The sequence below is a fragment of the Oncorhynchus keta genome, unplaced genomic scaffold, assembly GCF_023373465.1.
Source record: "Oncorhynchus keta strain PuntledgeMale-10-30-2019 unplaced genomic scaffold, Oket_V2 Un_contig_2237_pilon_pilon, whole genome shotgun sequence".
NCBI lineage: Eukaryota > Metazoa > Chordata > Actinopteri > Salmoniformes > Salmonidae > Oncorhynchus > Oncorhynchus keta.
The window spans coordinates 167,501-194,916 of NW_026282881.1; the positions used below are offsets into that span (position 1 = coordinate 167,501).

At 46.7% G+C, this 27,416-nt stretch overlaps 1 pseudogene; it reads right to left on the bottom strand.

Moving 5' to 3' along the window:
• The window catches only part of LOC127921401 (xylosyltransferase 1-like), a 151,276-nt pseudogene extending 146,306 nt beyond the window's left edge, over positions 1-4,970 (bottom strand).
• Between the last annotated feature and the right edge of the window lie 22,446 nt (positions 4,971-27,416).

Below are 27,416 nucleotides of genomic sequence, written 5' to 3' on the forward strand. Positions count from 1 at the left end.
ATTTAAACTCAGTTTTTCACAATTCCTGACATTTAATCATAGAAAAATTCCCTGTTTTAGGTCAGTTAGGATCACCACTTTATTTTAAGAATGTGAAATGTCAGAATAATAGTAGAGAATGATTTATTTCAGCTTTTATTTCTTTCATCACATTCCCAGTGGGTCTGAAGTTTACATACACTCAATTAGTATTTGGTAGCATTGCCTTTAAAATTGTTTAACTTGGGTCAAACGTTTCAGGTATCCTTCCACAAACTTCCCACAATAAGTTGGGTGAATTTTGGCCTATTCCTCCTGACAGAGCTGGTGTAACTGAGTCAGGTTTGTAGGCCTCCTTGCTCGCACACACTTTTTCAGTTCTGCCCACAAATTTTCTATAGGATTGAGGTCAGGGCTTTGTGACCAAGCTTTAACTTCCTGACTGATGTCTTGAGATGTTGCTTCAATATATCCACATAATTTTCCATCCTCATGATGCCATCTATTTTGTGAAGTGCACCAGTCCCTCCTGCAACCCCCCCCACAACATGATGCTGCCACCCCCTTGCTTGACGGCTGGGATGGTGTTCTTCAGCTTGCAAGCCTCCCCCTTTTTCCTCCAAACATAACAATGGTCATTATGGCAAAACAGTTCTATTTTTGTTTCATCAGACCAGAGGGCATTTCTCCAAAAAGTACGATCTTTGTCCCTAGTTGCAAAACGTAGTCTGGCTTTTTTTATGGCAGTTTTGGAGCAGTGGCTTCTCCCTTGCTGAGTGGATACTTTTGTACCTGTTTCCTCCAGCATCTTCACAAGGTCCTTTGCTGTTATTCTGGGATTGATTTACACTTTTCGCACCAAAGTAAGTTCATCTCCAGGAGACAGAACGCGTCTCCTTCCTGAGCGGTATGAAGTCTGCGTGCTCCCATGGTGTTTATACTTTATACTTGTACTTTGTACAGATGAACGTGGTACCTTCAGGCGTTTGGAAATTGCTCCCAAGGATGAACCAGACTTGTGGAGGTCTTGGCTGATTTCTTTTGATTTCCATGATGTCAAGCACTGAGGCACTGAGTTTGAAGGTAGGCCTTGAAATACATCCACAGGTAGACGTCCAATTGACTCAAATGATGTGAATTTGCTTATCAGAAGCTTCTAAAGCCATGACATAATTTTCTGGAATTTTCCAAGCTGTTTAAAGGCACAGTCAACTTAGTGTCAACTTCTGACCCACTGGAATTGTGATACAGTGAATTATAAGTTAAATAATCTGTCTGTAAAAATTGTTGGAAAAATGACTTGTGTCATGTACAAAGTAGATGTCCTAACCGACTTGCCAAAACTATAGTTTGTTAACAAGACATTTATGGAGTGGTTGAAAAATGAGTTTTAATGACCTCAACCTAAGCGCATGTAAATTTACGACGTCAACTGTATGTGCCCTGGACAAAAGTAGTGACCTATATAGGGAATATGGTGCAACTTGGGATCGCAGCCACAATTGTCTAGGCGTGAATGCGTTTTGACACACATCTTCCCGTCGCCCAGTCACAATTGATTCTGTGTGTCAGAACTCAAGAACTATTTAGCTAATCCAGCCACGCTACTGGACAGGAACAGTGATAAAACCCCTTCCTGGTCTGTTACTGTGTCTCTCAGACTGATGCTGTTATAGCATAGCGAACACACACACACACACACACACACACACACACACACACACACACACACACACACACACACACACACACACACACACACACACACACACACACACACACACACACACACACACACACACACACACACACACACACACACACACACACACACCCAGGGCCGTGCACAGACCTTTCAGGGGGCAGGTGCTCAAAAAGTACCACATTCCTCTGTAGGGGACCATTTTAACAGTTTTGGAGCATAGGCCTGGTTATTCCTGCAACAGCACACCCACTCATCATCTTTACAAATTCTAGGCAAGCTAGTTAAAGTGAATCCTAAAGACAGAGATGATTGACATCGGGAAAAGAGGGCGGGCTATCAGCTGATCACTGATGTTAGTGATTGATGTAAATCTGCTTGTTAGCTAGCTTCATTTCTTTTACTGATTGTAATTGACCTCTATGTCTTTCTGTCTCTCTCTGCTGTGTATCAGCCGACCAGACTGAATATTGATGATGATGTAAGCTATATCAAGTGTTAATAAAATACTTTTTTAATTTGTTTTTATTTAAGTAGGCAAGTCAGTTAAAAACATATTTAACATAAACTTATTTTCAATGACGGCCTAGGAGCGGTGGTTTAACTGCCTTGTTCAGGGGCAGAACAACAGATTTTTACCTTGTCAGGGATTCAGGGATTCAATCCAACAACCTTTCGGTTACTGGCCCAACACTCTAACCACTAGGCTACCTGCCGCCCCAAAATATGCTGCTGTGGCAGTAGTGTTGATATTTAAACTAGGTAACTAGCTACAGACACTCGACAGGTGACCGCATATCTCAAGCCAAGCATGTTTGGATACTGGGAGCGTGCAATCTCCGTGCAGGACAGACTGGGGAAAATGTGCAACCGGGCGTGAGAGCTCCGTACAGGGTGAACCTGACACCACGGCACCTTGGGGACAGTCGGTTCCCAACAACAATGACCAAAAATACATACAGTATATACAGTAATTTTGGGGGAAATTATACCACCACCCAAAAGGTCTCTTTGGAGACTGGAAGGGGCTTGTCTTCTGAACAGGTAGAGCCCTACATGTGCACTGCACACACACACTGCACACACTCCTAGCAGGTCTGTCTTGACATCTTCATCACGTTTCTGTCCTTGGAATGACTTACCATACATTATGTTGTTGTTGTGTAGCCTGAGGGCAAACACACACACACACACACAGACACACACACACACCACACACACACACACACACACACACACACACACACACACACACACACACACACACACACACACACACACACACACACACACACACACACACACACACACACACACACACACACACACACACACACACACACACACACACACACAGAGAGTTGATGGATAGACTGAGTCACAGCTCCCACCACCCGTAGGAGATAGATGAGAGTGTAGAGGGATGCTGTATGAGGACTGAGGAACCTACACTACTGTAGTCTACAGTATATCTCCCATAACAACCATATCAAAGCTACTGTATCCATAGTGATGGGATTATACATCCCATACAATGTGATGCAAGGTTTTCCAAATATTGCGACAGCAAATAGGTTACAACACACCATATTTTTCAACAACAAAAAAATACATTGCTTATAATATTGTGGTAATAATATAATATCCATATTAGTGCCATGGAATAAAATGATTATTAGACTGCATATCTCTTGACAAAATCAGTCAAACATTGACTGATTAGCAACCGAACAGATGTCAACCTGTAGGCTACTGTAATTTAATGAAGCATGATTTATCCATTTGCCCTTCCAGTGTTTGCTAATATTACGACTATTTCAACTAACAGACCAGTAATCATCTGGGATCCCGGAGCGTGTGGATTTAAACCACGGCTGTATAGGTAGTGTGGTAACAATGTTTCAACTTGATTTGGTCTCAATTCGGTGCTGAACTAATGTAGTATGGCGTTCATAAACCGCCAATGATCCAAACGTGTAGGTTATTTGCACAATTTATTGGTTAGAGACAAGAGTTCGCAAGTACATGTTTACATTTCTCATTTCCCTCTAATGTAGCGATTGCATAAACTATATGTGGCTACTCCGATCACCACGCAGTCATTTCCCTGTGGTATTTTCACATGAACTAGTCCATTAAGCGGTTTTGCATTGATACACAATTAGCAAATTATGCGTTTCAAATGGCCATTACACAGTCGTGTGTGTCGCTGAAATTGTTATCTGTAAGGGCAAACAATCATTTCTGACCTATAACAAGCAGTAGCCTAAAGTACGTAGCCAGGGGCATGGATTTACGCATCTGAAATGACCTTAGAGGATTTGTTGTGATTAAATATTGCTTGGATTATACAATTTTGGGTTCAAATTCACACCCAGTTGATTTTTTAAATGAGATTTACAGTAGGCTACACAACGAATGGATTTGAAGGAGACCCAATGTGGGTTCGTTCAGTTGTCATTCTGTTCATCTTCGTAATGTTTTGGATTTGGAAACATCCCTACAACATCGTACATCTGTCACTCTTTGCGCGGGAGGCTGGGACGCCAGCGACGTCGATGTAACATGTCAGAGTAGCACATCTCCATTTAAAAGGATCTCGATTTGAAAATGAATACAGCCGCCAGAGGTGGTCCGGTTCATTCATTTGAGCGTCTGTGCCCATCCAGTCTACCAAAGCGCCAGGCATAGATTGGTAGACAGGAACAATCATTCAAGCAGCGGTTGTAGCCCATGCAGTCTTCGGCTATGTCTTTACCAGACACTTCAAATGGGCCGTAGGTAAAAGGGATATAATAGCTACGTGTAACAGCAGTAGCGCCACAGTCTTACCGGCTGCTGTATGTGACGAACCGTTCCTTTCCCTTGTGGAGGATGGTGCTGTAGCTGAACCTCGCGCTTCATATACTCGCTGCTGCCTTTGTAGCCACCGCCGCCGACCCGGTCTCTCTTCTCCCTCAGGTTCGACGCGCCACCGCCGCCGTTTTCCCGTTCTTCCCCGGAATCGAGGCTACTGAAGTTCCACACTATCAGCGTCTGGACCAGCAGCACCGTGAGAGCCGCTATCAATGCGGAACGCGAGCGGCGGGCCAACCTGCGAGCGCACGAGCCGCCAACCATCTTCACTCTTTGACTGCTAGGACTCGAGAAGAGAAGGTCTGCTAGCCTGCCTCTGCGTTGCGCGACAGACAGCAGGAGCGGGGAGACCACGGGAGTTTTTTTTATTTTTTAGATCTAGCTCACGATGGCTAGGAGGAGCGTCGAGGAGAGGAGGCCGCACAGAGCCATCGTGTGGTTGAAAGACGTTACGCGCGAGCTCAGGATGTTCACCGAATGTTCTGAATCACAGCGACGGTAAATGAGAGTCCTCCGTCTGGAATTCTTGTATAAAATACATCAGCACGAAGCACGTGGGTTATCACCTCCCACATGTACGTGATACCCATCCACGAAATTTAATGATTAAACAAACCAACAAACAAAACATATTTTGGGAAACGTTGATGTGGGTGAACACAATGTACCGTTGAACAATATCAGTACCATGGACAGTGCTCAAAGAAAACGTGTATCGCTACAGATTCTTACAAATAGAATACAAGCTCACATTCATCCCATGTACTGTAGGCTCCACTAGGACCAACCCTCACCAGCCCCTTATGCATTCAATTATGGATGCAACTTCATGTGCATTTCAAACATAACCAATGTACCAAATGATCATAAGAGCTATAAAAGGAGAGTTATTCATGTACAGTATATTGTAGCGAATCCAACACGCAATGACCTCATCAAGAAGTTCGGACCTCTTGATTTAACAGTTAAGCTGTTGGCTTGACAGTCGCTGGACCTGTGTTCGAGTCTCGGTGGGGGGTTAACCTCAAATTCACTTCAACATGATTTGATTCTTAAGAAATGGCCTAAGTCTATGCCTACAGCTGTGTATGAACTGTAGGGAGGAACTAGGTCTTACAATAGCATCAAGCCCAAACTTTATACCACAGCAACTTCTTGTAATGGATGTAGAGGATTTTCATCCTTATTTACTCTGTGTGCCCCTGTGCATTGTGCTTAATTTTCTGGCAAGCATACCTTCGCTATCTAATTGTCTGCCAAGGCTGAGCTAGTACAGCTACTGGGACTTATAAGGAAGGGAGACACACACACGCAAATACACGCAAATACACACACACACACACACACACACACACACACACACACACACACACACACACACACACACACACACACACACACACACACACACACACACACACACACACACACACACAGGGCTGATGTAGTATCTACTGGGACTACTACATCAGCTCTGTATGCGTGTGTGTATTTGCAGTGTGTATTTGCAGTGTGTATTTGCGGCGTGTATGTGTGTGTGTTCTCCCTTCCTTCCGTATAATTCCACACTGCTACCCTTTAATTAGTCAACAAATGTCTACACTATCAACTAGACAATCCACGCCGAGGCTGTTCTGCTCTTTGCTTAAGGGCAGTGAACCACTGACGGTGAATAAATAAGATAGCATTCACACAGAGTGTGTGTCTACCTACAGTACACCAGGCCTAGCGGACACAAATTGATGGGTGGGTTTGGTAAGACGAAAATTGCATAATTGGTGCAAAACAGGAAAATTGTTTCTCTGATATTTTGAAGGCAGGTTTTGCATATCCCAACCTTTGCAATGGGAGTTGGATTACAGAGTGTGACTACAGGCAGAAATGCGGAGATGGTAGCATTAGGTAGGGCGAGTTATTCTTTTTCAGAGGACAGTAAGTACACAGACCACTGTGTGTGTGTGTGTGTGCGTGTGTGTGTTTCACCTGAAGGAATACATTTGAGAGGCAGAAAGGCTAGAACAAAGCACAGTATGCAAAGCTCAAAACAACAGCCTTGGCTAAAACAAAAATACATAGTTATTAGTCTCTGACCTTGTTGTGTTTCTCCAGATGATGACATGCCACACATTGTCAGCATGCCTTGCATTTGTAGATAGTGTTTATTCTCAGCCTAGCTGCCAATCGAAAACAGACAGATGTCTGACATTAGGCACAAACAGTGTTAATTCGAGCTGTATCATGTTTATTTGAGCTGTATCCTAGCAACAGAAGGTAGTCTAGCACCAACCCACACGCCATTCAATTTTACCTGGCAGTATGGGTGAAACATTTGTCCATTCATCCAACAAGACATGCAGTAATATCAACCGGATGCAAGAACTCAAGTGGGTACACGGACAAAAGAGGACCAGTTGGGCCAAGACTCGTTCTATTCATCCATTGACAAGACAACTATATTATATTTAATATACAGTATGTTCATATTGTACATTCCATGACAGTTTTCTTAGCATTTATTTAGCATTTAAATTGCAGGCCACATTTGATTAACGAGGTGCTATTACCTTGGGCAAACAAGAATCTATGTTACTGTCCAAAAGCGATAAGGACCCCCAGATCACACACACACACACACGCGCACGCGCACACACACCATACTAATTGATAAACGGCACATTGAAATTCAAAATAGCTTTGTGCTCACACACATTCCTGAGACATTTGAACATCTTCTACATTTTAAAAATGTTGTCAAGGTGAGAGACTGTGGGAAAGAAAGAAGGGAGAGAGAGACAAACAGAGAGAGAGAGAGAGAGAGAGAGAGAGAGAGAGAGAACGTGGCATGGATGAGCATGTGAGGAAAGGCAAATGAGAAAGAATAAGGGAGGAGAAAAGAAGAAGAGAGGAAAGAGAGAGTAGAAATAATGGATATGGAAAGTCTGGGGGAGAGAAAGTGAGAACAATAGATAAGACTAAAAGTCAGGTGAAAGAGACGGGAGACAGAAGGGATGTGAGAAAAATGTAGAGGTAGAAGGTTTCAGCGAGAAAGACAGAGAGAGAGAGAGAGAGAGATGTAGGAGGGACCGGAAGAGGCAGGGGCACAAAGAGAAGTTGAGAGACGGACGAAGGAGAGAGAGAGAGAGAGAGAGATGTAGGAGGGACCGGAAGAGGCAGGGGCACACAAAGAGAAGTTGAGAGACGGACGAAGGAGAGAGAGAGAGAGAGATGTAGGAGGGACCGGAAGAGGCAGGGGCACACAAAGAGAAGTTGAGAGACGGACGAAGGAGAGAGAGAGAGAGAGAGAGATGTAGGAGGGACCGGAAGAGGCAGGGGCACACAAAGAGAAGTTGAGAGACGGACGAAGGAGAGAGAGAGAGAGATGTAGGAGGGACCGGAAGAGGCAGGGGCACACAAAGAGAAGTTGAGAGACGGACGAAGGAGAGAGAATGATGTAGGAGGGACCGGAAGAGGCAGGGGCACACAAAGAGAAGTTGAGAGACAGAGGAGGGAGAGAGAGAGAGAGATGTAGGAGGGACCGGAAGAGGCAGGGGCACACAAAGAGAAGTTGAGAGACGGACGAAGGAGAGAGAGAGAGAGATGTAGGAGGGACCGGAAGAGGCAGGGGCACACAAAGAGAAGTTGAGAGATGGACGAGGAGAGAGAGAGAGAGAGAGAGAGAGAGAGAGAGAGAGAGAGAGATGTAGGAGGGACCGGAAGAGGCAGGGGCACACAAAGAGAAGTTGAGAGATGGACGAAGGAGAGAGAGAGAGAGATGTAGGAGGGACCGGAAGAGGCAGGGGCACACAAAGAGAAGTTGAGAGACGGACGAAGGAGAGAGAGAGTGATGTAGGAGGGACCGGAAGAGGCAGGGGCACACAAAGAGAAGTTGAGAGACGGACGAAGGAGAGAGAGAGAGAGATGTAGGAGGGACCGGAAGAGGCAGGGGCACACAAAGAGAAGTTGAGAGACGGACGAAGGAGAGAGAGAGAGAGAGAGATGTAGGAGGGTCCGGAAGAGGCAGGGGCACACAAAGAGAAGTTGAGAGACGGACGAAGGAGAGAGAGAGAGAGAGAGAGAGAGAGAGAGAGAGAGAGATGTAGGAGGGACCGGAAGAGGCAGGGGCACACAAAGAGAAGTTGAGAGACAGACGAAGGAGAGAGAGAGAGAGAGAGATGTAGGAGGGTCCGGAAGAGGCAGGGGCACACAAAGAGAAGTTGAGAGACGGACGAGGAGAGAGAGAGAGAGATGTAGGAGGGACCGGAAGAGGCAGGGGCACACAAAGAGAAGTTGAGAGATGGACGAAGGAGAGAGAGAGAGAGAGAGAGAGAGAGAGAGAGAGAGAGAGAGATGTAGGAGGGACCGGAAGAGGCAGGGGCACACAAAGAGAAGTTGAGAGACAGAGGAGGGAGAGAGAGAGAGAGAGAGAGATGTAGGAGGGACCGGAAGAGGCAGGGGCGCACAAAGAGAAGTTGAGAGACGGACGAAGGAGAGAGAGAGAGAGAGAGAGAGAGAGAGAGAGAGAAAATCAAAAAGCGAGAGAGGGTACAACTACAACTTCTCAGGCAGCAGAACTAGCTCTTCTCTTCTCATTAGCCAATGCTCCGTTGCCTGGGCGATAGCTTCGGCCCACTGTCGCTGCAGCCATGGCTTCCGGTCCCCACGGCTGATGAATTTAATTAAAGCTGACCCCCCATCAGTCAAGCACAGACACTGACCAACACTGACCAGATTGGTGCTGGGGTGCATCTCTCTCTCTCTCTCTCTCTCTCTCTCTCTCTCTCTCTCTCTCTCTCTCTCTCTCTCTCTCTCTCTCTCTCTCTCTCTCTCTCTCTCTCTCTCTCTCTCTCTCGCTCTCGCTCTCGCTCTCTCCTTCTTCTCTGCAGTGTCAGTCAGAACAGAAAAGAAGTCTGAGGGAGAGGGTATGTGTGGGTCAGGTGAGATGACTGGTCATGCCTTGGGTGCCTCATTCGCTTGTCCCTAAGACGTAGCATTTGGAGAGCTGTGGAGAGGTCAATCTTTTCATTCAGTAGTAGAAGAAGACAGAAGACAGAGATGGCTAGTCACATTCTGACATCATGGCTACGGGTGACTGGTTCGTGTTGTGACATTGAAGCCGTTCAGCATAAAGGTGGCACATGTCGCAGGGAGAGTAATCCCACTCCATCTACAGCAGTCATAGTTCATGGTGGGTCTGGGGGAGGGTTGCTGTGTGTGTGTGGGAGCGGAGGGTCTAGGTATGTGTGTATTTGTGTGTGGATGTGTGTGTGCCCAAGCCTGTGTGTGAGTCACGCTCTGCAGCAGTTCTGTAATCCTCTACATAAGTTCAGCCATGTTCTCCCAGGTGACACGGTGCTGAGACAGAGAGCAGAATGTATAAGTGTGTTGTGTGTGTGTGTGTGTGTGTGTGTGTGTGTGTGTGTGTGTGTGTGTGTGTGTGTGTGTGTGTGTGTGTGTGTGTGTGTGTGTGTGTGTGTGTGTGTGTGTGTGTGTGTGTGTGTGTGTGTGAGAGAGAGAGACTTCAGACAAGGAGATGGATAAATCATGGATAAATCAATGTATTCCACTGCAACACTGCACACCCTATCACACAGTAGAACCAACCAACACTGCACACCCTATCACACAGTAGAAACCAACCGACACTGCACACCCTATCACACAGTAGAAACCAACCAACACTGCACAACCTATCACACAGTAGAAACCAACCAACACAGCACAACCTATCACACAGTAGAAACCAACCAACACTGCACAACCTATCACACAGTAGAAACAAACCAACCCTGAACACCCTATCACACAGTAGAAACGAACCAACACTGCACACCCTATCACACAGTAGAAACCAACCAACACTGCACAACCTATCACACAGTAGAAACGAACCAACCCTGAACACCCTATCACACAGTAGAAACGAACCAACCCTGAACACCCTATCACACAGTAGAAACCAACCAACACTGCACACCCTATCACACAGTAGAAACCAACCAACACTGCACAACCTATCACACAGTAGAAACGAACCAACCCTGAACACCCTATCACACAGTAGAAACCAACCAACCCTGAACACCCTATCACACAGTAGAAACCAACCAACACTGCACACCCTATCACACAGTAGAAACCAACCAACACTGCACACCCTATCACACAGTAGAAACCAACCAACCTGCACACCTATCACACAGTAGAAACCAACCAACACTGCACACCCTATCACACAGTAGAAAAACCAACCAACAGTAGAAACGAACCAACCCTGAACACCCTATCACACAGTAGAAACTGCAACCTGAACACCCTATCACACAGTAGAAACAACCAACACTGCACACCCATCACACAGTAGAAACCAACCAACACTGCACAACCTATCACACAGTAGAAACGAACCAACCCTGAACACCCTATCACACAGTAGAAACGAACCAACCCTGAACACCCTATCACACAGTAGAAACCAACCAACACTGCACACCCTATCACACAGTAGAAACCAACCAACACTGCACACCCTATCACACAGTAGAAACGAACCAACCCTGAACACCCTATCACACAGTAGAAACCAACCAACACTGCACACCCTATCACACAGTAGAAACCAACCAACACTGCACACCCTATCACACAGTAGAAACGAACCAACCCTGAACACCCTATCACACAGTAGAAACCAACCAACCCTGAACACCCTATCACACAGTAGAAACCAACCAACACTGAACACCCTATCACACAGTAGAAACCAACCAACACTGCACACCCTATCACACAGTAGAAACCAACCAACACTGCACCTATCACACAGTAGAAACCAACCAACACACCCTATCACACAGTAGAAACCAACCAACAGAAACCAACCAACACTGCACACCCTATCACACAGTAGAAACCAACCAACACTGCACACCCTATCACACAGTAGAAACCAACCAACACTGCACACCCTATCACACAGTAGAAACCAACCAACACTGCACAACCTATCACACAGTAGAAACAACCAACACTGCACAACCTATCACACAGTAGAAACCAACCAACACTGCACACCCTATCACACAGTAGAAACCAACCAACACTGCACACCCTATCACACAGTAGAACCAACCAACACTGCACAACCTATCACACAGTAGAAACCAACCAACACTGCACACCCTATCACACAGTAGAAACCAACCAACACTGCACAACCTATCACACAGTAGAAACCAACCAACACTGCACACCCTATCACACAGTAGAAACCAACCAACACTGCACAACCTATCACACAGTAGAAACCAACCAACACTGCACACCCTATCACACAGTAGAAACCAACCAACACTGCACAACCTATCACACAGTAGAAACCAACAAACACTGCACAACCTATCACACAGTAGAAACCAACAAACACTGCACAACCTATCACACAGTAGAAACCAACAAACACTGCACACCCTATCACACAGTAGAAACCAACAAACACTGCACAACCTATCACACAGTAGAAACCAACCAACACTGCACACCCTATCACACAGTAGAAACAAACCAACCCTGAACACCCTAAACAGTAGAAACCAACCAACACTGCACACCCTATCACACAGTAGAAACCAACCAACACTGCACAACCTATCACACAGTAGAAACCAACCAACACTGCACAACCTATCACACAGTAGAAACCAACCAACACACAACCTATCACACAGTAGAAAGAACCAACCTGAACACCCTATCACACAGTAGAAACCAACCAACACTGCCCTATCACACAGTAGAAACCAACCAACACTGCACACCCTATCACACAGTAGAAACCAACCAACACTGCACACCCTATCACACAGTAGAAACCAACCAACACTGCACACCCTATCACACAGTAGAAACGAACCAACCCTGAACACCCTATCACACAGTAGAAACCAACCAACACTGCACACCCTATCACACAGTAGAAACCAACCAACACTGCACACTGCACCCTATCACACAGTAGAAACCAACCAACACTGCACACCCTATCACACAGTAGAAACCAACCAACACTGCACACCCTATCACACAGTAGAAACCAACCAACACTGCACAACCTATCACCTAGAAACCAACCAACACTGCACAACCATCACACAGTAGAAACCAACCAACACTGCACACCCTATCACACAGTAGAAACCAACCAACACTGCACACAGTAGAAACCAACCCTATCACACAGTAGAAACCAACCAACACTGCACACCCTATCACACAGTAGAAACCAACCAACACTGCACACCCTATCACACAGTAGAAACCAACCAACACTGCACACCCTATCACACAGTAGAAACCAACCAACACCACTATCACACAGTAGAAACCAACCAACACTGCACACCCTATCACACAGTAGAAACCAACCAACACTGCACAACCCTATCACACAGTAGAAACCAACCAACACTGCACACCCTATCACACAGTAGAAACCAACCAAACCAACCAACACTGCAACCCTGAACACCCTATCACACAGTAGAAACCAACCAACACTGCACACCCTATCACACAGTAGAAACCAACCAAACCAACACTGAAACCAACCAACCCACACCCTATCACACAGTAGAAACCAACCAACCCTGAACAATCACACAGTAGAAACCAACCAACACTCTACACAGTAGAAACCAACCAACACTGCACACCCTATCACACAGTAGAAACCAACCAACACTGCACACCCTATCACACAGTAGAAACCAACCAACACTGCACACCCTATCACACAGTAGAAACCAACCAACACTGCACACCCTATCACACAGTAGAAACCAACCAACACTGCACACCCTATCACACAGTAGAACCAACCAACACTGCACAACCTATCACACAGTAGAAACCAACCAACATGATCCCAATGCTCACCACTTGATACATGGATGATCCTATCGTCCCAAAAGCAACATACTGTAGGCGTGCTTGGCTAGTGTTGGGCTGGAGCAAAACATTGGTCCTGGAGAAATGGGCTAAATCAAGGTCACACAGAGTGTTTCTTGGTAGTCTTAAACAAATCTACTTTGAGACAAAAGTATACACCTCACACACATGGTTATGGGGTTAAAAACAGAAGACACCTGTAACATGTCAGATATAGAATTTAAATGTATTACATTTTGAGCTTGCATCCCAATATTACACTTTATATACATCAGAGAAGGTAAATAGGTCACCTTTCTATGTCAAACAAAACCGTTTGTCATAGAAACACCAGATTTTCTGCATGTTTAAAAAAAAAAACGTTATTAATTATGAAATTATAAAAAATATGAATAACATTCCACCCATGAGACCACTAGGTAATTTGACTGCAGTAAAGGGCTACGTGGAGCATTTCACTCATTCAGAGGAAGCACCAATGATGTCCTATCCTATAACTGCCCTGTCAGTAACCTCAACCTGGGTTGTGTTCAGTTACCACAATGGTACAAAACATGTAACAAAAATTAGGATTCTTATTGGACAAGTTCGTGATAGCACCTCCCAGTTTCAAAACCTACTGAACATGACCCTGAAGTTTTATGGTCGTATCTCCCTTTAGCATTAAACCTCCAACTGGGTGATGTTCAATAAGGCACAAAGTAGAAAAACATTTTGCAAAAGAAAACAAAAATGAGTGTTCTCATTCCCGTTTCAACATGTGTGTGCCTTCTGAACATCACCCTGAGGATTTATGGGTGTTTTTCTCTGTAGCTTTAAACCTACTGATGTCGATGTTCCCGTCTACCTTATGGCCATTTTGATTCCTCCCCTTTCCCTCGTTTGACTCCTTCACTTGGACGGACTGTTGCAGAGCAAATGTACCCCTGTGTTCCTTCATTAGACTATTTAATAATTAATCACACACACATGCGCATATGAATGCATGCTCACACACACACACACACACACACACACACACACACACACACACACACACACACACACACACACACACACACACACACACACACACACACACACACACACACACACACACACACACACACACACACACACACACACACACACACACACACACACCTTGTGGGGACATAAAATTCAGTCGCATTCAAAATCCTATTTTCCCTAACACCTAACCCTAAACCGAACCCTAACCTTAACCTGTCCCCTAACCCTAAACCTAACCCTAACCTTAACCTGTCCCCTAACCATAAACCTAATTCTAACCCCTAGAAATAGCATTTCACCTTGTGGGTCAAATTTTGTTAGCTTACTATTCTTCTGGTCCCCACAAGTATAGTTAAACACGTCCACACACACACACACACACACACACACACACACACACACACACACACACACACACACACACACACACACACACACACACACACACACACACACACACACACACACACACACACACACACACACACACACACACACACACACACCCCTTCCCATTTCTTTTGCTGACACATGATGTGTGTCTGGGTAAAATGGATTGGAATGGGCTCTCCGTCGAAAGACCTTCTTCCCATTTCTTTTGCCTGACTACTTGTCACTTGATTATGATCGCTGTGTGTCTGGGTACAACTCATCCAAAATGGATTCACCCCGCTCCTCCGCTCTCTCCAATGGGCTCTACAAGACCATGGTGCTCGCCACGGAGCTGTGAGGGGAAGACAAGGCTCTGGGAATGAGTTCATCCATTGTACCACATTAAAGTCTTCCATCATACCATGAGTTATTTATATGACACAGAGTCTGTGGAGTAAGAAGATTACTGTGTCTGACCTCTGTGGAAATCTATGCGAATCTCCTCCTCCTCTCGATAGGAAGTTATTGGTTATTAGCTACATTCATTACGTTTCACAACGTGTATTCATAGACAGTTACTAGACAGAATGTTAAGTGCATTGGGCAGATAAATGTGTGCTTGGGATTCAGTAAGTACAATGCAAGATGTTGTTCAAGCCTAGTTTTCATTCCACTCACACACCTCTACCCCAGCTGCTTCTCTTCATCTGTCAATACTAGGGGTGAGGTTGTCAGTTAATGTCTCTAACTGTGACCCTTAGGTCCAGATCTCTACCACTCTCGTCCTCCCAGGGGGCACACTCTTTGGCCCTCAGGGGCCTCCAAGGGCCCCTCTCTCTCTACAACAGCCTGGAGTACTCAACATCATCGATTTCTCTCAACACCCTCTCTCCTTCACTGCATCTCCTCCACCAGTCCCTCTGTGGCTGAACAACCTTGTTAGAACTGTAAAAATAGAAACAAGACCAAAAAGAGGGGGAGAGAAAGAAGGAAGGTGAGAAAAAAGAAGGGAGGGGTGAGGGAGGGAGGGAGGAAGAGAGGTGAGGAACAAGACCAAAGAGAGGAGGGAGTCAAAAATGAGGGATGGAGGGAGGGAGAGAGGGAGAGAAGGGAAGGAAGAGGGTGAGAAAAGATAGTGAAGGAGGCCGGCAGGGGTGAGGAGAGGGGGAGGAAAGAGAGTGAAGGAGGCCGGGAGGGGTGAGAAGAGGGGGAGGAAAGCCAGCCAAGTTGTGTCTCTCAGGGGCCCGAGGCTTCAGCTGTGTAGGGGAGAGTGATTATACAGGTCTCCGCTTGCGTCGCTGATTAGCAACGACCTCTCAGGTCATAGGGAGGTTATAACATGTGTGAGGCAGCTATGACCTTGTTCTCCTTAATCACGGCTGCTAGAATAAGTTCCAAGTTTTCAGCCGTTTCAAGCTTCTCTTTGCTAATGAAATTAAAATGTTCTCTTCCTTCTAGCAGCCCTTTGTTCATCAGTATTTCCCAAACAGAACTAAATATAGATCAAGAAATTAGTTCAAGTAACCCTCAAAATCTTTGATATGTTTTATCAGTCTATGATCCAACAAAAGTCTGTAATCCGACAATCAAACTGAACACCGATTAAATGATCCGTCAACAATATATTGTATCGTTGAGTGGATTTGTGAAGAAAGTAAACTTTCTTCCGAGCTTCACACAAGCACATTCCCTTTTGATACTCAAGTGTGCTCTAGTTCTCTTAAGAAACATAAAACATACATTTATCTTGGGAGAAGTTTCATTCGAATCCATTATCATCAAAACTTTAATGGCATATCCGATATCTGTAGATAGTGTCGAGGAGGTGGCGTGGAACTAGACATTTCTCATTCCTGTTAGCACAGGGCTTGCGTCTCAAATGGCGCCCTATTCCCTATATAGCTCATTACTTTTTGTACTTTTAGTGCACTGTTTAGGGAATAGGGTGCCATTTGAGATACATGCCTGGTATTCAGCATTAAACACTAATAGTGTTTCCAACCTTCTTTTCTTCAAATCAATAACAAGCTTCTATGATTCCTACTATCCTCTTAAATAAATTGGGAATTAATCTTGTTATATTCTCCTTCTACTCCTCCTCCTCCTCCTCCTCCTCCTCCTCCTCCTCCTCCACTTCCTAACTTTCACATTGTCTCTATCTGTTTTATTGTAGGTTAACTTTTGTCCGCTCAGTAATGGAATAGAATGGAGTCAGTGGCCTGCATATCGACTTGTTTGTCCATCTACGATTCAGTGCAATCCGAGGTACTGAAGCATCGCTTCACGTTGCACATTAGGTTTGAAATGAGAAGGGTTGGGATTGGGCAAGCTGACTGTGCACCAATGATATATGAGTCATTTGTTGTGAATGTACATACAGTGCCAGATGAGATTGTAATTAGGATAATGATGAATCTGATCTCATTTGTGAAGTGCCGCCCTCTCAAATTTAACGCCGACAAAACCTTACTTTTGGCAGAGTGAATAGAAATGACATTTCCTCTGTGTGGGACAGACCAATGTGTGCATAATGTTCAACAGTTCCTTACAACACACACATACACACTTGCGCGGTTCTAGCCTTTTGGGGTCCCTAAGTGAAATTTTGTTGTGGGCCCCCCGCCTCCTTGCCAGCTAAACATTTTAGTGCCACCTTCTTGACAGCGGAGAGAAACATGTCACATTTTTAAGTTCATTTTCTGCAATTCTACACCTTTTGCCATGGAGTGTAGAGAAAATGTTGCCGTTTTAAAGCAATTCTATACATTTTCCCATGTGGTGGAGATAATTTTCATTCGTTTTAAAGATCATCCCCCCCCATGCCTTAAGCTGGGCACACACTCGCACACATGCACACACACACAGACACACACTGGCAACTACACACACTCGCAAGCACACACTAGCAAGCACACACATACACACACACACACACACACAGAACCCCGAACCTACATCCCCCAAAACCCACACAAACATACACCACTCTACACAGACTGTGTTCTGTTACAATAACAATATGTATGCGTCAGGCTCAGTTCCAGAGCAGGGCCATGGATCTATCATTAGTTAATGCAGGTGTCTAATGCCGGGTGGTGAGGAGAGAACAGGTGTGTGTGGGGGTCAAGCTTCTCTCATCTCAATCCTCGACTTTGGCGATGTCATTTACAAAATAGCCTCCAATACCCTACTCAACAAATTGGATGCAGTCTATCACAGTGCAATCCGTTTTGTCACCAAAGCCCCATATACTACCCACCATTGCGACCTGTACTCTCTCGTTGGCTGGCCCTCGCTTCATATTCATCGCCAAACCCACTGGCTCCATGTCATCTACAAAACCCTGCTAGGTAATGTCCCCCCTTATCTCAGCTCGCTGGTCACCATAGCATCACCCACCTGTAGCACACGCTCCAGCAGGTATATCTCTCTAGTCACCCCCAAAACCAATTCTTTCTTTGGCCGCCTCTCCTTCCAGTTCTCTGCTGCCAATGACTGGAACGAACTACAAAAATCTCTGAAACTGGAAACACTTATCTCCCTCACTAGCTTTAAGCACCAACTGTCAGAGCAGCTCACAGATTACTGCACCTGTACATAGCCCACCTATAATTTAGCCCAAACAACTACCTCTTTCCCAACTGTATTTCATTAATTAATTTATTTTGCTCCTTTGCACCCCATTATTTTTATTTCTACATTGCACATTCTTCCATTGCAAAACTACCATTCCAGTGTTTTACTTGCTATATTGTATTTACTTTGCCACCATGGCCTTTTTTGCCTTTACCTCCCTTCTTACCTCATTTGCTCACATTGTATATAGACTTGTTTATACTGTATTATTGACTGTATGTTTGTTTTACTCCATGTGTAACTCTGTGTCGTTGTATCTGTTGAACTGCTTTGCTTTATCTTGGCCAGGTTGCAATTGTAAATGAGAACTTGTTCTCAACTTGCCTACCTGGTTAAATAAAGGTGAAAAAAAAAACACTAGATAAACAGTGCTGCTATAACTGCTATAAACCAAACACCAGGCTCCTGACGTCTGGTGGAGGCTCTCTGCTGTTCTACTGGCAGTCAGCCCAGACTATACAGTCTACAGGACAGGCTGGAGAGTTGGTTAACTTACTGACTGACTGGTACAGACTACAGGACAGGCTGGATGGCTGACTGACTGGTACAGACTACAGGACAGGCTGGATGGCTGACTGACTGACTGGTACAGACTATAGGACAGGCTGGATGGCTGACTGACTGACTGGTACAGACTACAAGATAGGCTGGATGGTTGACTGACTGCTACAGACTACAGGACAGGCTGGATGGTTGACTGACTGGTACAGACTACAGGATAGACTGGATGGTTGACTGACTGGTACAGACTACAGGATAGACTGGATGGTTGACTGAATAACTGATACAGACTACAGGACAGGCTGGATGGTTGACTGACTAGTACAGACTACAGGATAGACTGGATGGTTGACTGAATAACTGATACAGACTACAGGATAGGCTGGATGGTTGACTGACTGGTACAGACTACAGGATAGGCTGGATGGTTGACTGACTGGTACAGACTACAGGATAGGCTGGATGGTTGACTGACTGGTACAGACTACAGGATAGACTGGATGGTTGACTGACTGGTACAGACTACAGGATAGACTGGATGGTTGACTGAATGGATGGCTGGTTAGATGGCGTAACTGATGGATGGCTGGTTGACTGGTGGATGACTGGTTGGATACAGACTACAGGATAGACTGGATGGTTGACTGACTGGTATAGACTACAGGATAGGCTGGATGGTTGAATGACTGGTACAGACTACAGGATAGGCTGGATGGTTGACTGACTGGTACAGACTACAGGATAGGCTGGATGGTTGACTGACTGCTGTTCTCTCTGACTAATGCTTTATTCCTTTCTCCTGATCTTTTCTGTCTGTCTGTCTGTCTGTCTGTCTGTCTGTCTGTCTGTCTGTCTGTATCTCTCCCAACAAACCAAAGGATTGGCGAAACTGGTTGGATGAGGTACTGGTTGGATGGCGAACTGGTTGGATGGCGTACTGGTTGGATGGATGGCGTACTGGTTGGATGGCGTACTGGTTGGATAGCGTACTGGTTGGATGGCATACTGGTTGGATGGCATACTGGTTGGACGGCCTACTGGTTGGATGGCGTACTGGTTGGATGGATGGCTGGTTAGATGGCTTACTGGTGGATGGCGTACTGGTTGGCGTACTGGTGGATGGCTGGTTGGATGGTTGGATGGATGGCCTGGTTGGATGGATACTGGTTGGATGGCGTACTGGTTGGATGGATGGCTGGTTAGATGGCGTACTGGTTGGATGGATGGCTGGTTAGATGGCGTACTGGTGGATGGTGGATGGGATGCGTACTGGTGGACTGGTGGATGGCGTACTGGTGGATGGCGTACTGGTGGATGGCGTACTGGTTGGATGGATGGCTGGTTAGATGGCGTACTGGTGGATGGCGTACTGGTTGGATGGATGGCTGGTTAGATGGCGTACTGGTTGGATGGATGGCTGGTTAGATGGCGTACTGGTTGGATGGATGGCTGGTTAGATGGCGTACTGGTGGATGGCGTACTGGTTGGATGGATGGCTGGTTAGATGGCGTACTGGTGGATGGCGTACTGGTTGGATGGATGGCTGGTTAGATGGCGTACTGGTGGATGGCGTACTGGTTGGATGGATGGCTGGTTAGATGGCGTACTGGTGGATGGCGTACTGGTTGGATGGATGGCTGGTTAGATGGCGTACTGGTGGATGGCGTACTGGTTGGATGGATGGCTGGTTAGATGGCGTACTGGTGGATGGCGTACTGGTTGGATGGATGGCTGGTTAGATGGCGTACTGGTGGATGGCGTACTGGTGGATGGCGTACTGGTGGATGGCGTACTGGTGGATGGCGTACTGGTGGATGGCTGGCTGACTGACTGATTTACTGTATGCTCTGGTTTTGACCCAGGATTTGCTGGTTCTCTCTCAGGATGGCTCTCTCTCTCTCTCTCTCTCTCTCTCTCCCCTCTCTCTCTCTCTCTCTCTCTCTCTCTCTCTCTCTCTCTCTCTCTCTCTCTCTCTCTCTCTCTCTCTCTCTCTCTCTCTCTCTCTCTCTCTCTCTCTCTCTCTCTCTCTCTCTCTCTCTCCTCTCTCTCTCTCTCTCTCTCTCTCTCTCTCTCTCTCTCTCTCTCTCTCTCTCTCTCTCTCTCTCTCTCTCTCTCTCTCTCTCTCTCTCTCTCTCTCTCTCTCTCTCTCTCTCTCTCTCTCTCTCTCTCTCTCTCTCTCTCTCTCTCTCTCTCTCTCTCTCTCTCTCTCTCTCTCTCTCTCTCTCTCTCTCTCTCTCTCTCTCTCTCTCTCTCTCTCTCTCTCTCTCTCTCTCTCTCTCTCTCTCTCTCTCTCTCTCTCTCTCAATTCAATTCAATTCAAGGGGCTTTATTGGCATGGGAAACATGTGTTAACATTGCCAAAGCAAGTGAGGTAGATAATATACAAAAGTGAAATAAACAATAAAAATTAACAGTAAACATTACACATACAGAAGTTTCAAAACAATAAAGACATAACAAATGTCATATTATACATAACAATGTACAAATGGTTAAAGTACACAAGGGAAAATAAATAAGCATAAATATGGGTTGTATTTACAATGGTGTGTGTTCTTCACTGGTTGCCCTTTTCTCGTGGCAACAGGTCACAAATCTTGCTGCTGTGATGGCACACTGTGGAATTTCACCCAGTAGATATGGGAGTTTATCAAAATTGGATTTGTTTTCAAATTCTTTGTGGATCTGTGTAATCTGAGGGAAATATGTATCTCTAATATGGTCATACATTGGACAGGAGGTTAGGAAGTGCAGCTCAGTTTCCACCATATTTTGTGGGCAGTGAGCACATAGCCTGTCTTCTCTTGAGAGGTCTGTCTACGGCGGCCTTTCTCAATAGCAAGGCTATGCTCACTAAGTCTGTACATAGTCAAAACTTTCCTTAAGTTTGGGTCAGTCACAGTGGTCAGGTATTCTGCCACTGTGTACTCTCTGTTTAGGGCCAAATAGCATTCTAGATTGCTCTGTTTTATTGTTAATTCTTTCCAATGTGTCAAGTAATTATCTTTTTGTTTTCTCATGATTTAGTTGGGTCTAATTGTTTTGCTGTCCTGGGGCTCTGTGGGGTGTGTTTGTGTTTGTGAACAGAGCCCCAGGACCAGCTTGCTTAGGGGACTCTTCTCCAGGTTCATCTCTCTGTAGGTGGTGGCTTTGTTATGGAAGGTTTGGGAATCACTTCCTTTTTGGTGGTTGTAGAATTTAACAGCTCTTTTCTGGATTTTGATAATTAGTGGGTATCGGCCTAATTCTGCTCTGCATGCATTATTTGGTGTTCTACGTTGTACAGAGAGGATATTGTTGCAGAATTCTGTATGCAGAGTCTCAATTTGGCGTTTGTCCCATTTTGTGAAGTCTTGGTTGGTGAGCGGACCCCAAACCTCACAACCGTACAGGGCAATGGGCTCTATGACTGATTCAAGTATTTTTAGCCAGATCCTAATTGGTATGTTGAAATGTATGTTCCTTTTGATGGCATAGAATGCACTTCTTGCCTCTCTCAGATCTCTCTCTCTCTCTCTCTCATTGTTTATTACACAGGTTTGGCCTTCCTCCTAGGTATTGTGTCGGTTATGTTTTGATGTCAGCCTCTGAATAGCGAAGTCTCAGTATTTAGTCTGCACAACTTGTCTGTCTGAGATTGTCTCTGAGCTCCTTATTTGTCTCGTTCCAGGCTAGTGGCACCACCCTCCCTCTCTACCGTAGCTGGGTACAGTAGTCACACTAGTGTAGAGACAATAAGCCAAGCCAGTGTGTGAGGAAGCCGCCTACTCGGAGTCAGTCTCTCACACACACACGCACGCACGCACGCACGCACGCACGCACGCACGCACGCACGCACGCACGCACGCACGCACGCACGCACACACACACACACACACACACACACACACACACACACACACACACACACACACACTGTCAAGGTCCCCCTGTCCTTAGCCCATAGCCACTGGACATCTGCGCTCCTGTTGTCCAACCAGATTAAGATTGGTAACTACAATCCCCCGCCAGCACTCAGTCACTCGCATGACTATTAGAAAGCTCAGACAATTCCATGCAGCAGACCAGCAAACAGTTTGTATGTGTAAGTGCATGTGTGTGTGTGTGTGTGTGTGTGTGTGTGTGTGCCTGTATCCGCCCTGTGTGTCTGTGCGTACGTGCATGCCTGTGTGCGTGCCTGTGTCCGCCCTGTGTGTCTGTGCGTACGTGCATGCCTGTGTGCGTGCCTGTGTCCGCCCTGTGTGTCTGTGCGTACGTGCATGCCTGTGTGCGTGCCTGTGTCCGCCCTGTGTGTCTGTGCGTACGTGCATGCCTATGTGCGTGCATGTATCCGCCCTGTGTGTCTGTGCGTACGTGCATGCCTGTGTGCGTGCCTGTGTCCGCCCTGTGTGTCTGTGCGTACGTGCATGCCTGTGTGCGTGCATGTATCCGCCCTGTGTGTCTGTGCGTACGTGCATGCCTGTGTGCGTGCATGTATCCGCCCTGTGTGTCTGTGCGTACGTGCATGCCTGTGTGCGTGCATGTATCCGCCCTGTGTGTCTGTGCGTACGTGCATGCCTGTGTGCGTGCATGTATCCGCCCTGTGTGTCTGTGCGTACGTGCATGCCTGTGTGCGTGCATGTATCCGCCCTGTGTGTCCGCATGCCTGTGTGCGTCTGTGCGTACGCATGCCATGCCTGTGTGCGTGCATGTGCGTCCGTCCGCCCTGTGTGTCTGTGCGTACGTGCATGCCTGTGTGCGTGCATGTATCCGCCCTGTGTGTCTGTGCGTACGTGCATGCCTGTGTGCGTGCCTGTATCCGCCCTGTATGTCTGTGCGTACGTGCATGCCTGTGTGCGTGCATGTATCCATGCCTGTGTGCTGCATGTGTCCGCCCTGTGTGTCTGTACGTGCATGCCTGTGTGCGTGCATGTATCCGCCCTGTGTGTCTGTGCGTACGTGCATGCCTGTGTGCGTGCATGTATCCGCCCTGTGTGTCTGTGCGTACGTGCATGCCTGTGTGCGTGCATGTATCCGCCCTGTGTGTCTGTGCGTACGTGCATGCCTGTGTGCGTGCCTGTGTCCGCCCTGTGTGTCTGTGCGTACGTGCATGCCTGTGTGCGTGCCTGTGTCCGCCCTGTGTGTCTGTGCGTACGTGCATGCCTGTGTGCGTGCCTGTGTCCGCCCTGTGTGTCTGTGCGTACGTGCATGCCTGTGTGCGTGCCTGTGTCCGCATGCCTGTGTGTCTGTGCGTACGTGCATGCCCTGCATGTGCGTGCCTGCATGCCTGTGTCCGTATCCGCCCTGTGTGTCTGTGCGTACGTGCATGCCTGTGTGCGTGCATGCATGCCCCTGTGCGTACGTGCATGCCTGTGTCCGTATCCCCTGTGTGTCTGTGCGTACGTGCATGCCTGTGTGCGTGCATGTATCCGCCCTGTGTGTCTGTGCGTACGTGCATGCCTGTGTGCCGTATCCCCTGTGTGTCTGTGCGTACGTGCATGCCTTTGTGCGTGCCTGTGTCCGCCCTGTGTGTCTGTGCGTACGTGCATGCCTGTGTGCGTGCATGTATCCGCCCTGTGTGTCTGTGCGTACGTGCATGCCTGTGTGCGTGCATGTATCCGCCCTGTGTGTCTGTGCGTACGTGCATGCCTGTGTGCGTGCATGTATCCGCCCTGTGTGTCTGTGCGTACGTGCATGCCTGTGTGTGTCCGACTCTGATCCAGACTGATTAAACGATCCAGAGGCGTATTTCAGACCAATATGATTATTTGATGAGCCAATCCAACAGAGCATCGCTGGCAAATGACTCTTTGATGAATAAATGACTCTTTTGATGAATCAGCATTGCAGTTCTTCAGTTATGAATATGAATGTGATTATTTTATTAGTTAATCAGACAGCCCATTCTATTTCAGGCCAACGTACTGTAACTCTATGATGGGGAGAAGAAATCAGTAGAGAAACTCATTCTATCACAAAGTTCATGATTTAGTCTCTCTAAACAGCAGCTGTGTCGTGTTAGAGTTTCTCTCCTGTCCTCAGTGCTTAGACAGAGCCTTTAAAGGCATTACAAAGTTATTCAATTACCATTAAAGAAAAAACATCTCTTACTAAATCGCTTCTCTCTTAGACCATACATGTAAACAGCACGATATCTCACTCTGAACAGTAGGCCTGTATACTGTACACATCTGCCACTTCCTCGTTTATACCGATGGCTCTATCCCATTGGCTAACGGGCCATGTTCACCAGAGTAAGCCGAGTGTGTCTTATTAATGTGTTGTTGTTGCTGACTTTGAAGCAAGGTAATGACACGAGCATCACTCAAAATCACATTACCAGACCTCTCTCTGTCTCTCTCTCTCTCTCTCTCAGAGCCAATCGTGTGGTAAACGACAGGGGGAAATGTAGTGTGAAACCGCTGGACCAGTGTGCATGGGGAAGGTTAATACAGCCCACTAAATGGCTAAAGGGGAGACTGGTTACTATAGGTAGCCGGCACCATAGACATATAATTACTAAAAAGGTCATTCCAAGGCAGTTTACTTACTTCTTCCCTGTATTTGGCAAGAGCTGGTGCCCTGTACCAGAGAGAGAGAGAGAGAGAGAGAGAGAGAGAGAGAGAGAGAGAGAGAGAGAGAGAGAGAGAGAGAGAGAGAGAGAGAGAGAGAGAGAGAGAGAGAGAGAGAGAGAGAGAGAGAGAGAGAGAGAGAGAGAGAGAGAGAGAGAGAGAGAGAGAGAGGAGGCGAGAGTGTTTTCACTGTGTTCCTCTTATGATGTCTGTACAGTATAACAATGCTAAGGTCATACTGCAGATTCAAAAGAACTTTATGCTTCACATTTTTCAGTCTGAATTTGAGTTTTCTATGCAGGAACGGATGATATTTTCTTTGTTCTGTTCTAATCTATTCAATGTCTGCTCTTTGAGGATTCCGTTGGTAGCTAAATCAGTAAGAAAGAAGTAACGAGACATTTTGATCTTACCACTTGATATCACCATATTGATCATATGGGCGACGCACAACACTGTTAATTAAATATGCTACGTGTCTCTCTCTCATCTCTCCTCTCCCCTCTGCTCCTCTCCCTCTCTCCCCTGTCTCTACCTCTACTTGTCAGGGGGGAGTCAATTGTTCAATGCTATGTGTCTCTCTCTCATCTCTCCTCTCCCCTCTCCTCCTCTCCCTCTCTCCCCTGTCTCTACCTCTACTTGTCAGGGGGGAGTCAATTGTTCAATGCTATGTGTCTCTCTCTCATCTCTCCCCTCCCCTCTCCCTCTCTCCCCTGTCTCTACCTCTACTTGTCAGGGGGGAGTCAATTGTTCAATGCTACGTGTCTCTCTCTCATCTCTCCCCTCCCCTCTCCCTCTCTCCCCTGTCTCTACCTCTACTTGTCAGGGGGGAGTCAAGTGCTCAATGCTACGTGTCTCTCTCTCATCTCTCCTCTCCCCTCTCCTCATCTCCTCCTCTCCCCTGTCTCTACCTCTACTTGTCAGGGGGGAGTCAAGTGTTCAATGCTACATGTCTCTCTCTCATCTCTCCCCTCCCCTCTCCTCCTCTCCCCTGTCTCTACCTCTACTTGTCAGGGGGGAATAAAGTGCTCAATGCTACGTGTCTCTCTCTCATCTCTCCCCTCCCCTCTCCTCCTCTCCCCTGTCTCTACCTCTACTTGTCAGGGGGGAGTCAAGTGCTCAATGCTACGTGTCTCTCTCTCATCTCTCCCCTCCCCTCTCCTCCTCTCCCTCTCTCCCCTGTCTCTACCTCTACTTGTCAGGGGGGAGTCAAGTGCTCAATACTACGTGTCTCTCTCTCATCTCTCCCCTCCCCTCTCCTCCTCTCCCCTGTCTCTACCTCTACTTGTCAGGGGGGAATAAAGTGCTCAATGCTACGTGTCTCTCTCTCATCTCTCCCCTCCCCTCTCCTCCTCTCCCTCTCTCCCCTGTCTCTACCTCTACTTGTCAGGGGGAGTAAAGTGTTCAATGCTACGTGTCTCTCTCTCATCTCTCCCTCCCCTCTCCTCCTCTCCCTCTCTCCCTGTCTCTACCTCTACTTGTCAGGGGGAATAAAGTGCTCAATGCTACGTGTCTCTCTCTCTCATCTCTCCCTCCCCTCTCCTCCTCTCCCTCTCTCCCCTGTCTCTACCTCTACTTGTCAGGGGAGTCAAGTGTTCAATGCTACGTGTCTCTCTCTCATCTCTCCCCTCCCTCTCCTCCTCTCCTCCTCTCCCCTGTCTCTACCTCTACTTGTCAGGGGGAGTAAAGTGTTCAATGCTACGTGTCTCTCTCTCATCTCTCCCTCCCCTCTCCTCCTCTCCCCTCTCCCCTGTCTCTACCTCTACTTGTCAGGGGGAGTCAAGTGTTCAATGCTACGTGTCTCTCTCTCATCTCTCCCCTCCCCTCTCTCCTCCCCTCTCCCCTGTCTCTACCTCTACTTGTCA